At 42.4% G+C, this 12,724-nt stretch overlaps 1 non-coding gene and 1 pseudogene across 1 annotated transcript; both read left to right on the top strand.

Annotated features, from left to right (window-relative positions):
* Window positions 1-10,845: 10,845 nt before the first annotated feature.
* On the top strand, window positions 10,846-11,036 carry LOC141189069 (U2 spliceosomal RNA). Its single transcript, XR_012263141.1, has one exon. It is a non-coding gene; the product is annotated as a U2 spliceosomal RNA (small nuclear RNA).
* A 1,120-nt stretch (window positions 11,037-12,156) lies between these two features.
* On the top strand, window positions 12,157-12,248 carry LOC141186233 (U2 spliceosomal RNA; annotated as a pseudogene).
* Window positions 12,249-12,724: the final 476 nt, after the last annotated feature.

Below are 12,724 nucleotides of genomic sequence, written 5' to 3'. Positions count from 1 at the left end.
TGACGTGGTATTGTCCTGAGGGTGGAGGTGTCCATGCAGTCGATGGCTGCCGAGATGCCCAATACATGTTCCCTCACTCTGACCTTCAGTTGGCGTGTAGTTAGGCCAACATAGATTAGTCCACAAGGACAAGTCGCATAATAAATAACATAGCGTGAGGTACATGTAATACGGCTCCTGATGTCAAAAATCCTAGTACCAGCCGAATTTGTAAAATTGGTACTTTTTACCATATTAGGGCAGGCTACACATCGACCGCAAGGAAAACTTCCACACTCAGGACCTGAGGCATCAAAGATTGTTGTAGTTCTCAATTCAGTCTGATAATGACTGTGAACTAATCTGTCACGCAAATTTTGGGACCGACGTATAGTGATAGAGGGACGATTTGGAAGGATTTTAGACAGTATGGGATCTACCAATAAAATTGGCCAAGCCTTAGTCAAACAGTCTCTCATACGTCCAAATTGGCTGTGATAGTTAGTTATGAACCTTACTCTGTCATCAACTTTTGGGCATTTCTGCTTATATAGTAGCTCATGTCGGTTGGAATATTTAGCACGATGATAAGCTTTTTTTATCAAACGCCTACTGTAACCTCTCTCATAAAACCTTTCCTTCAGATCCTCAGACTTCTCAACAAAATCTCTATCATTGGAGCAGAGTCTACGTAGGCGCAGAAATTGGCCTGTCGGTACGGATTGAATCATATAGGGAGGATGAGAGGATTTGGCGTGAAGTAACATATTTGTAGAAGTTTCCTTCCTATAGATACTAGTCTGCAGACTATTATCACGATCCCTAGTCAGGGTCACATCCAGAAAATTTACTGTATCCCTATCCCACGTAAATGTAATCCGAATATTCATCGCATTTTTGTTGAGGGAATCTATAAATAGAAGTAGATCCTCTACTGGTCCCTGCCAGATCAGCAGAATGTCATCAATGTACCGCGTCCAAAATGGGACACAGTCCATTGACGACTGCCGATCCGGCAGGGTGAGGTCCCTCTCCCACAGCCCCAGGAAGAGGTTAGCATAGGCTGGCGCAAAAGCTGCACCCATAGCAGTACCCTGGAGCTGTAGGTAGAAGGACCCTTTGAACGTAAAAAAGCTGTGGGTAAGGGCAAACTCTAAGAGTTCCATCACCAACTTAATCATATCACTAGAAAGGTTTGACATATGGAGAAAGAAAGCACAGGCCCTAAGGCCATCTGGATGTTTAATGCTTGTATAGAGAGACTCCACATCCCCCGTCACTAGGATCATTTCTGAGTTCAAGCTCAACCCATCAATTCTTCTCAATAAGTCCCCAGTGTCCAATAGGAATGAAGGTAAGCTCTCTACCAATGGCTGCAGTTTACTATCTATCCAACGGCTAACCTTCTCCAAATAATTACCTGCCCCTGAGATGATGGGGCGGCCAGGAGGTACAGACAAGTTTTTGTGCACTTTCGGCAACATATAGAATGTGGACACCATCGGTTCAGTAACAAGTAATGCCGAAGCCAGCTCCTTGGTGATGACGCCATTGTCTGCGGCCCGATTAATAATCTGAGATAGTTGTAAAGAAAAGGAAGCCAGAGGATTGAATGTTAACCGTTTATAGCAAGTTTTATTATTTAGCTGACCAAAGGCCTCCTTCTCATACATCTCCTTGGGCCACAGTACAATGTTGCCACCCTTGTCAGCCGGCTTCAGCAATACATCGGGGAGATTTTGTAAAAATCGTAGACGTACACGCTCATTTCTGGTAAGATTGTCATTTTGTATATGACATGGAATACGTTCAAACTCCCTTGTTACGACTTGAACAAATAAATCAATATTAGCACAAGTGGACAGTGGGGGAAATTTTTTTGATTTAGTCCTAATTGACGGAGGAATCTTACCTCCTTCTTCACTATTGTGTTCACTGGCAAGTTCCTCCAAAGTTCGTAGTGCTAGTTGCTCTTCTTCTGTTGGAAATAAATTGAATAATTTATCATTAAAATAAAATTTTTTGAGCAACAGAGACCTAGCGAATAGGTGGAGGTCTTTAATGCCAGTGAACACATCAAAATTACTTTTTGGTGAAAAGGACAAACCCTTATATAGTAATTTCAAATCAATATCAGTCAATTCATAACTACTTAGGTTAATTACCTTATTCTGCCCACCGTCCACTTGTCTATACTGTCTACGTCTATAGGGGTGAAAGTTGGTATTGCGTGTCCTTTTCAGGCTGAGTCCCGATCTTGTGGTAATTGATGAGGACGACATGCCTGAAGATTCACTGAGAGATGACAGTGATGTAATGGAAGTGGAACGTTGTGCAGATGAAGATGGCATAGTAGTCTTCCTCCAATTATATACCATATTGGAGGCAAAATCGCGTTGATCTCTTGACATTTTCGAAGTCTGAATGTCATGAATTTTCTTGACACATATATCAAGATTTTTTCTATTTTTGCATTAAATTCCAAAAGTTTATCGGATGGGCAGGTAGTTTTGAGCTTGTTTTGTGCTTCATCAATACATACGTCAAGAGCCAAAATAGTTTTAGTATTATTTTCGATCAATAACTGCATGAGTCCTAAAGAGCAGGTGTTACATAGATTCTCCCAATTAGAGATGAAGTCCTTATCATCTACTATAAAAGTGGGGATCACCCGTACTCTTAGCCCTCTCGGAATTAATTTGCCGGTGATGTACCTCTGAAGAAAAGCCCTATTCCACCACAACTTAGTCCGCTTTATAAGTAAGTCCTGTATGGACTGGACTTGATTGTCCCAATCTTGATCATTCTCCACCTGCTGCCCAGCACCACCCATGCCAAACACCTGATCCATTTGGCAGAGCCAGGACTGTTCCTTGGCTCTAAAATCCATCACTGTTGAAAATAAGATAACCGTGCAAAACACGGAAAGAGTAAATATACATACAGTTTCCAACCGGTGCATAATCACAGAAGTATAGGAGTAGAACAATTGACACCTATGGAAAACGATAAGGGAAAATCGCCCAACATGGAGATCAAATCAAAGAAAACAAGCGATCAAAGAGACCCAAAAGTAAATTGGTAAGTATAAAAATTAACTTTTATTAAATATTTCATAAGATAAAAGATATCAGACAAAAAGTGGTGCAAAGCACATACAATGTAAAAAATCCATCATACTGGAGGACTAGCTAGGTTCATAGTGTAAAAGTATAGCACTGTGGCCCATAAAGTTATCATCACAATCTCAAATGGTCACAGGTAGAGTCTCAAGAGAAGCTATATTGTGAGTATAATGTATTACCTAATGAATTTACCTCCAGCTTCAACCACCAAGACAAAGAGATGGAGAAAGAATGTATAAAATATATATATATATATATACCTGGACTCAGAATAGGGACCATATGAAACTTGACATGTGAACCACGCGTCCACCCCAACGCGCGTTTCGGCGCTGCCTTCTTCAGGGGGCATGTATCCCCTCCGGCGGTGTGTCATTTTAAATGATAGCCAGCCAATCCGGGATAAGACAAGGACCTAAGATGACGCGTGCAGCGTCACGACCGCCGGGCCTATCCCCGACGCCGGCGTCATGCAAAAGGAGGTGCAGAGATCACGTGGGCCCACATGATCCCGCAGGTCCTGCATGGAGACGCCGACATCACAGAGACGCCCGGACAGCTCGCAGCGCGCACGCGCACAGGTCCGGTCTGCTACATAAGGGGACAAGATGTTTAACTGGACTAGTATATCAACATAGGCAATCATGGCTCTGTCTGAGGCTCAAAGTGTGTATATCATACAACACAATAATTCTTGGGTAACACTGCCATAGTAATATTGTGCGATTCGAAGTGATCAATGCAATCAAGGATGCAGATATAACAATAAGGCAAGCATATACAGTTAACATGGTACATAGAAGATACATAAAAGTGAATCAGGCTCGTAATTAGTCACCATTGACCTCTCAAATATATATAACATTAAAAATATATACCATGACAACTGTATTACTAAATCAAAGAAATAATAATAATAAAAAATGATCATCTCCGAATCACACAACAAGCATGCGATCCCAATAAGGAATGCAAACTGTATGGTCGCATGATTAACACACGGGAACTGCACAAACAGAACCATGGTGACAGATTGACGTCCTGAAAAGCGAATGATAACATCCCACAATTAGTGCATAATATGCACAAAATGTAATACTAATAAATCACAATGAATGATGATATTGTAGCCAACAACTCGGTCCTGCATCCAATAATATGTCATATCCAAGGGAGTGTTTCTTATTGATGAATGAAAGCGGCCACCACCCGAAGGGATAAAAGACGGACCAGATGGAATTATACTGTGAAAAATAAAATCAAGAATTAAAAAATTAAAAACAATACCATATTTAAGTAAGTCAATACCCCTAACCTTTAACAGTGAGCTATCACAATCATGACAGAGTTTGAAGTGACGTGGTATTGTCCTGAGGGTGGAGGTGTCCATGCAGTCGATGGCTGCCGAGATGCCCAATACATGTTCCCTCACTCTGACCTTCAGTTGGCGTGTAGTTAGGCCAACATAGATTAGTCCACAAGGACAAGTCGCATAATAAATAACATAGCGTGAGGTACATGTAATACGGCTCCTGATGTCAAAAATCCTAGTACCAGCCGAATTTGTAAAATTGGTACTTTTTACCATATTAGGGCAGGCTACACATCGACCGCAAGGAAAACTTCCACACTCAGGACCGGAGGCATCAAAGATTGTTGTAGTTCTCAATTCAGTCTGATAATGACTGTGAACTAATCTGTCACGCAAATTTTGGGACCGACGTATAGTGATAGAGGGACGATTTGGAAGGATTTTAGACAGTATGGGATCTACCAATAAAATTGGCCAAGCCTTAGTCAAACAGTCTCTCATACGTCCAAATTGGCTGTGATAGTTAGTTATGAACCTTACTCTGTCATCAACTTTTGGGCATTTCTGCTTATATAGTAGCTCATGTCGGTTGGAATATTTAGCCCGATGATAAGCTTTTTTTATCATACGCCTACTGTACAATATAGCTTCTCTTGAGACTCTACCTGTGACCATTTGAGATTGTGATGATAACTTTATGGGCCACAGTGCTATACTTTTACACTATGAACCTAGCTAGTCCTCCAGTATGATGGATTTTTTACATTGTATGTGCTTTGCACCACTTTTTGTCTGATATCTTTTATCTTATGAAATATTTAATAAAAGTTAATTTTTATACTTACCAATTTACTTTTGGGTCTCTTTGATCGCTTGTTTTCTTTGATTTGATCTCCATGTTGGGCGATTTTCCCTTATCATTTTCCATAGGTGTCAATTGTTCTACTCCTATACTTCTGTGATTATGCACCGGTTGGAAACTGTATGTATATTTACTCTTTCCGTGTTTTGCACGGTTATCTTGTTTTCAACAGTGATGGATTTTAGAGCCAAGGAACAGTCCTGGCTCTGCCAAATGGATCAGGTGTTTGGCATGGGTGGTGCTGGGCAGCAGGTGGAGAATGATCAAGATTGGGACAATCAAGTCCAGTCCATACAGGACTTACTTATAAAGCGGACTAAGTTGTGGTGGAATAGGGCTTTTCTTCAGAGGTACATCACCGGCAAATTAATTCCGAGAGGGCTAAGAGTACGGGTGGTCCCCACTTTTATAGTAGATGATAAGGACTTCATCTCTAATTGGGAGAATCTATGTAACACCTGCTCTTTAGGACTCATGCAGTTATTGATCGAAAATAATACTAAAACTATTTTGGCTCTTGACGTATGTATTGATGAAGCACAAAACAAGCTCAAAACTACCTGCCCATCCGATAAACTTTTGGAATTTAATGCAAAAGTAGAAAAAAATCTTGATATATGTGTCAAGAAAATTCATGACATTCAGACTTCGAAAATGTCAAGAGATCAACGCGATTTTGCCTCCAATATGGTATATAATTGGAGGAAGACTACTATGCCATCTTCATCTGCACAACGTTCCACTTCCATTACATCACTGTCATCTCTCAGTGAATCTTCAGGCATGTCGTCCTCATCAATTACCACAAAGATCGGGACTCAGCCTGAAAAGGACACGCAATACCAACTTTCACCCCTATAGACGTAGACAGTATAGACAAGTGGACGGTGGGCAGAATAAGGTAATTAACCTAAGTAGTTATGAATTGACTGATATTGATTTGAAATTACTATATAAGGGTTTGTCCTTTTCACCAAAAAGTAATTTTGATGTGTTCACTGGCATTAAAGACCTCCACCTATTCGCTAGGTCTCTGTTGCTCAAAAAATTTTATTTTAATGATAAATTATTCAATTTATTTCCAACAGAAGAAGAGCAACTAGCACTACGAACTTTGGAGGAACTTGCCAGTGAACACAATAGTGAAGAAGGAGGTAAGATTCCTCCGTCAATTAGGACTAAATCAAAAAAATTTCCCCCACTGTCCACTTGTGCTAATATTGATTTATTTGTTCAAGTCGTAACAAGGGAGTTTGAACGTATTCCATGTCATATACAAAATGACAATCTTACCAGAAATGAGCGTGTACGTCTACGATTTTTACAAAATCTCCCCGATGTATTGCTGAAGCCGGCTGACAAGGGTGGCAACATTGTACTGTGGCCCAAGGAGATGTATGAGAAGGAGGCCTTTGGTCAGCTAAATAATAAAACTTGCTATAAACGGTTAACATTCAATCCTCTGGCTTCCTTTTCTTTACAACTATCTCAGATTATTAATCGGGCCGCAGACAATGGCGTCATCACCAAGGAGCTGGCTTCGGCATTACTTGTTACTGAACCGATGGTGTCCACATTCTATATGTTGCCGAAAGTGCACAAAAACTTGTCTGTACCTCCTGGCCGCCCCATCATCTCAGGGGCAGGTAATTATTTGGAGAAGGTTAGCCGTTGGATAGATAGTAAACTGCAGCCATTGGTAGAGAGCTTACCTTCATTCCTATTGGACACTGGGGACTTATTGAGAAGAATTGATGGGTTGAGCTTGAACTCAGAAATGATCCTAGTGACGGGGGATGTGGAGTCTCTCTATACAAGCATTAAACATCCAGATGGCCTTAGGGCCTGTGCTTTCCTTCTCCATATGTCAAACCTTTCTAGTGATATGATTAAGTTGGTGATGGAACTCTTAGAGTTTGCCCTTACCCACAGCTTTTTTACGTTCAAAGGGTCCTTCTACCTACAGCTCCAGGGTACTGCTATGGGTGCAGCTTTTGCGCCAGCCTATGCTAACCTCTTCCTGGGGCTGTGGGAGAGGGACCTCACCCTGCCGGATCGGCAGTCGTCAATGGACTGTGTCCCATTTTGGACGCGGTACATTGATGACATTCTGCTGATCTGGCAGGGACCAGTAGAGGATCTACTTCTATTTATAGATTCCCTCAACAAAAATGCGATGAATATTCGGATTACATTTACGTGGGATAGGGATACAGTAAATTTTCTGGATGTGACCCTGACTAGGGATCGTGATAATACTCTGCAGACTAGTATCTATAGGAAGGAAACTTCTACAAATATGTTACTTCACGCCAAATCCTCTCATCCTCCCTATATGATTCAATCCGTACCGACAGGCCAATTTCTGCGCCTACGTAGACTCTGCTCCAATGATAGAGATTTTGTTGAGAAGTCTGAGGATCTGAAGGAAAGGTTTTATGAGAGAGGTTACAGTAGGCGTATGATAAAAAAAGCTTATCATCGTGCTAAATATTCCAACCGACATGAGCTACTATATAAGCAGAAATGCCCAAAAGTTGATGACAGAGTAAGGTTCATAACTAACTATCACAGCCAATTTGGACGTATGAGAGACTGTTTGACTAAGGCTTGGCCAATTTTATTGGTAGATCCCATACTGTCTAAAATCCTTCCAAATCGTCCCTCTATCACTATACGTCGGTCCCAAAATTTGCGTGACAGATTAGTTCACAGTCATTATCAGACTGAATTGAGAACTACAACAGTTTTTGATGCCTCCGGTCCTGAGTGTGGAAGTTTTCCTTGCGGTCGATGTGTAGCCTGCCCTAATATGGTAAAAAGTACCAATTTTACAAATTCGGCTGGTACTAGGATTTTTGACATCAGGAGCCGTATTACATGTACCTCACGCTATGTTATTTATTATGCGACTTGTCCTTGTGGACTAATCTATGTTGGCCTAACTACACGCCAACTGAAGGTCAGAGTGAGGGAACATGTATTGGGCATCTCGGCAGCCATCGACTGCATGGACACCTCCACCCTCAGGACAATACCACGTCACTTCAAACTCTGTCATGATTGTGATAGCTCACTGTTAAAGGTTAGGGGTATTGACTTACTTAAATATGGTATTCGGGGGGGTAAACTTGGCCAGCGCTTAGCTCAACTTGAGTCCAAATGGATTTGGAGGTTGGGGACGGTATGCCCCAATGGATTAAATGAAAATCTTAGTTTTGTCCCGTTTCTTTGATCTTTCTCCACCTGCAACATACGATAGTATTGTTTTTAATTTTTTAATTCTTGATTTTATTTTTCACAGTATAATTCCATCTGGTCCGTCTTTTATCCCTTCGGGTGGTGGCCGCTTTCATTCATCAATAAGAAACACTCCCTTGGATATGACATATTATTGGATGCAGGACCGAGTTGTTGGCTACAATATCATCATTCATTGTGATTTATTAGTATTACATTTTGTGCATATTATGCACTAATTGTGGGATGTTATCATTCGCTTTTCAGGACGTCAATCTGTCACCATGGTTCTGTTTGTGCAGTTCCCGTGTGTTAATCATGCGACCATACAGTTTGCATTCCTTATTGGGATCGCATGCTTGTTGTGTGATTCGGAGATGATCATTTTTTATTATTATTATTTCTTTGATTTAGTAATACAGTTGTCATGGTATATATTTTTAATGTTATATATATTTGAGAGGTCAATGGTGACTAATTACGAGCCTGATTCACTTTTATGTATCTTCTATGTACCATGTTAACTGTATATGCTTGCCTTATTGTTATATCTGCATCCTTGATTGCATTGATCACTTCGAATCGCACAATATTACTATGGCAGTGTTACCCAAGAATTATTGTGTTGTATGATATACACACTTTGAGCCTTAGACAGAGCCATGATTGCCTATGTTGATATACTAGTCCAGTTAAACATCTTGTCCCCTTATGTAGCAGACCGGACCTGTGCGCGTGCGCGCTGCGAGCTGTCCGGGCGTCTCTGTGATGTCGGCGTCTCCATGCAGGACCTGCGGGATCATGTGGGCCCACGTGATCTCTGCACCTCCTTTTGCATGACGCCGGCGTCGGGGATAGGCCCGGCGGTCGTGACGCTGCACGCGTCATCTTAGGTCCTTGTCTTATCCCGGATTGGCTGGCTATCATTTAAAATGACACACCGCCGGAGGGGATACATGCCCCCTGAAGAAGGCAGCGCCGAAACGCGCGTTGGGGTGGACGCGTGGTTCACATGTCAAGTTTCATATGGTCCCTATTCTGAGTCCAGGTATATATATATATATATTTTATACATTCTTTCTCCATCTCTTTGTCTTGGTGGTTGAAGCTGGAGGTAAATTCATTAGGTAATACATTATACTCACAATATAGCTTCTCTTGAGACTCTACCTGTGACCATTTGAGATTGTGATGATAACTTTATGGGCCACAGTGCTATACTTTTACACTATGAACCTAGCTAGTCCTCCAGTATGATGGATTTTTTACATTGTATGTGCTTTGCACCACTTTTTGTCTGATATCTTTTATCTTATGAAATATTTAATAAAAGTTAATTTTTATACTTACCAATTTACTTTTGGGTCTCTTTGATCGCTTGTTTTCTTTGATTGCATTGCCATGTAATGTAATGTAATGCAATGCTATCTATCTAGCTCTCCCTCTATACTTCCTTTTGGATAAACAGACATATTAGGCAAGCATTTTGGAGCTTTCACCTAAATAACTACAGGTGGTGAGATAAGCTGCACAATATAATTGACCTTTCAGTATATTGTTGCACACACACCATCTATTTAGCAAATGCCCTTGTTATCAACAGCAGCCTTTTAAACTCACCTGAGCTAACAGGTATGTGAGCTGGTTACTCTGCTGCGCTTAAAATTTCTTTTTTGGTTTGCTACAATGCCTTTTCTGAAACGTTGTCTCCCTCTGCTGGAACACTGACTTCTTTCATTTAATGCCTGCAGACTATAAAAGAGAAACCAACCCAAAAAGTTTGGTTGATTAGTCTGTGGCATTCTTTTAAACTGTTGCTTATGGCGGTCTCTGTGAGCTTCTCAGTGACATTCAGCCATCCAGGTATCCCGCCTGCAGTAGACGGAATGTGGCAATGGAACGCTGGCTGCGCGTGTCATAATAGGCTCTGAGCCTTTATATACCTGCGCACAGCAGCAGCCACCTTCAGTCTGCTGCTGGACAGCCAGCAGCAGCAGCAGCAGGAGAGGTAATTAATCAGCAACCCTCCTGCTAAGGGTAGACAGCTGCTCGTTCCACCCCCCCCCCGCCTTAATTGGTTCTCCTCCCTTCCAACGGTGTTGAGGCGGGTGGGAACAGCCAGGGGTTGAGGGTACTGTGCTAAAAGAGGTGGAGTTATGCAGATCTAAAACGCGTGGATTGCAGCAGCAGCAAGCCGAAAAGTGCAGGCATGTGAGGGATCTAGAGGTTGACAGCATGTCTTCTTAACGGGAGTCCAGGTGGCCATCTCCACAAATGGACTTTTCAGAATCCTTGGGTGGCACCGTAGTCGGAAACCAATTCTGGTTATCGCTTCTCGGCCTTTTGGCTAAGATCAAGTGTAGTATCTGTTCTTATCAGTTTAATATCTGATACGTCCCCTATCTGGGGACCATATATTAAATGGATTTTTAGAACAGGGAGATGGAAAAAGAGCTTGCTCTGTCCACTCCACGCATTGACCTGGTATTGCAGTATCTCCAGGACCGGTGCACCCCTTCTTTAATGCAGTTTCTAAAATCAGAAAGAATTGAATTAAATGCTTTTTGTTCATTTTGCTTGTTTGTCGGATTTTGGGATGGACTCTTTGGCTTTGCTTTTCTTCTCCTCATTGGATTTTTCATGTTAAAAGTTGCAGAAGCCAGATGACAAGCTCATTTTGGTTCAACTTCAGCAACTGTGCATTGCATTGCCATGTAATGTAATGTAATGCAATGCTATCTATCTAGCTCTCCCTCTATACTTCCTTTTGGATAAACAGACATATTAGGCAAGCATTTTGGAGCTTTCACCTAAATAACTACAGGTGGTGAGATAAGCTGCACAATATAATTGACCTTTCAGTATATTGTTGCACACACACCATCTATTTAGCAAATGCCCTTGTTATCAACAGCAGCCTTTTAAACTCACCTGAGCTAACAGGTATGTGAGCTGGTTACTCTGCTGCGCTTAAAATTTCTTTTTTGGTTTGCTACAATGCCTTTTCTGAAACGTTGTCTCCCTCTGCTGGAACACTGACTTCTTTCATTTAATGCCTGCAGACTATAAAAGAGAAACCAACCCAAAAAGTTTGGTTGATTAGTCTGTGGCATTCTTTTAAACTGTTGCTTATGGCGGTCTCTGTGAGCTTCTCAGTGACATTCAGCCATCCAGGTATCCCGCCTGCAGTAGACGGAATGTGGCAATGGAACGCTGGCTGCGCGTGTCATAATAGGCTCTGAGCCTTTATATACCTGCGCACAGCAGCAGCCACCTTCAGTCTGCTGCTGGACAGCCAGCAGCAGCAGCAGCAGGAGAGGTAATTAATCAGCAACCCTCCTGCTAAGGGTAGACAGCTGCTCGTTCCACCCCCCCCCCGCCTTAATTGGTTCTCCTCCCTTCCAACGGTGTTGAGGCGGGTGGGAACAGCCGGGGGTTGAGGGTAATGTGCTAAAAGAGGTGGAGTTATGCAGATCTAAAACGCGTGGATTGCAGTAGCAGCAAGCCGAAAAGTGCAGGCATGTGAGGGATCTAGAGGTTGACAGCATGTCTTCTTAACGGGAGTCCAGGTGGCCATCTCCACAAATGGACTTTTCAGAATCCTTGGGTGGCACCGTAGTCGGAAACCAATTCTGGTTATCGCTTCTCGGCCTTTTGGCTAAGATCAAGTGTAGTATCTTTCGAAAAGGCGGTTTTGGATGTTGGCCGCCCTAGTAGATTGATACATTATGCACACTGGGGTTTAGGCGCTTGTTAGTACGCCAGGTGGCTAATATAGTCATCTGGTGGAAAGCATGGCCCCCCAGGATCGACGCCATTGGGCCGGGGAAGATCGAAAGCCCGAAGTGTGAAGTGCCCCAGGAGTGGTGACCCTGGGGTGCCTTAACTCACTGGGATTGGGAACCCCACTTGAGTTTATGGCACATTTGCACAAGCACTTCAAATTTTCTTTCTTCGCACACACCCTTATTCCGGGCCTTCTGGCCTTAGGATGGGGAATTTTTCAATTCCCGGTCGAAGGTCCGGGCAGTATTATACTGTGAAACCTTCACTATTTATTTAATTTCTTTGTCACTGTGTGTCCACTTATTCACGTGTGTCACGTCCTACTAGGATTTTGTCGGGATGCGGTTCCCTTACGGGTTCCTCTCTTGGCAGGTCTAGGGGGGGAGTGTGTGGCCATCAGGTTCCGCTCCCCCCTGAACC

The sequence above is a fragment of the Phyllobates terribilis genome, unplaced genomic scaffold, assembly GCF_046119375.1.
Source record: "Phyllobates terribilis strain yellow unplaced genomic scaffold, ASM4611937v1 Scaffold_40__1_contigs__length_11209783, whole genome shotgun sequence".
In the NCBI taxonomy this organism is placed as follows: Eukaryota; Metazoa; Chordata; class Amphibia; order Anura; family Dendrobatidae; genus Phyllobates; species Phyllobates terribilis.
The sequence above is the reverse complement of the archived record's forward strand: the minus strand, read 5'-3'. Positions and strand labels throughout refer to the sequence as shown.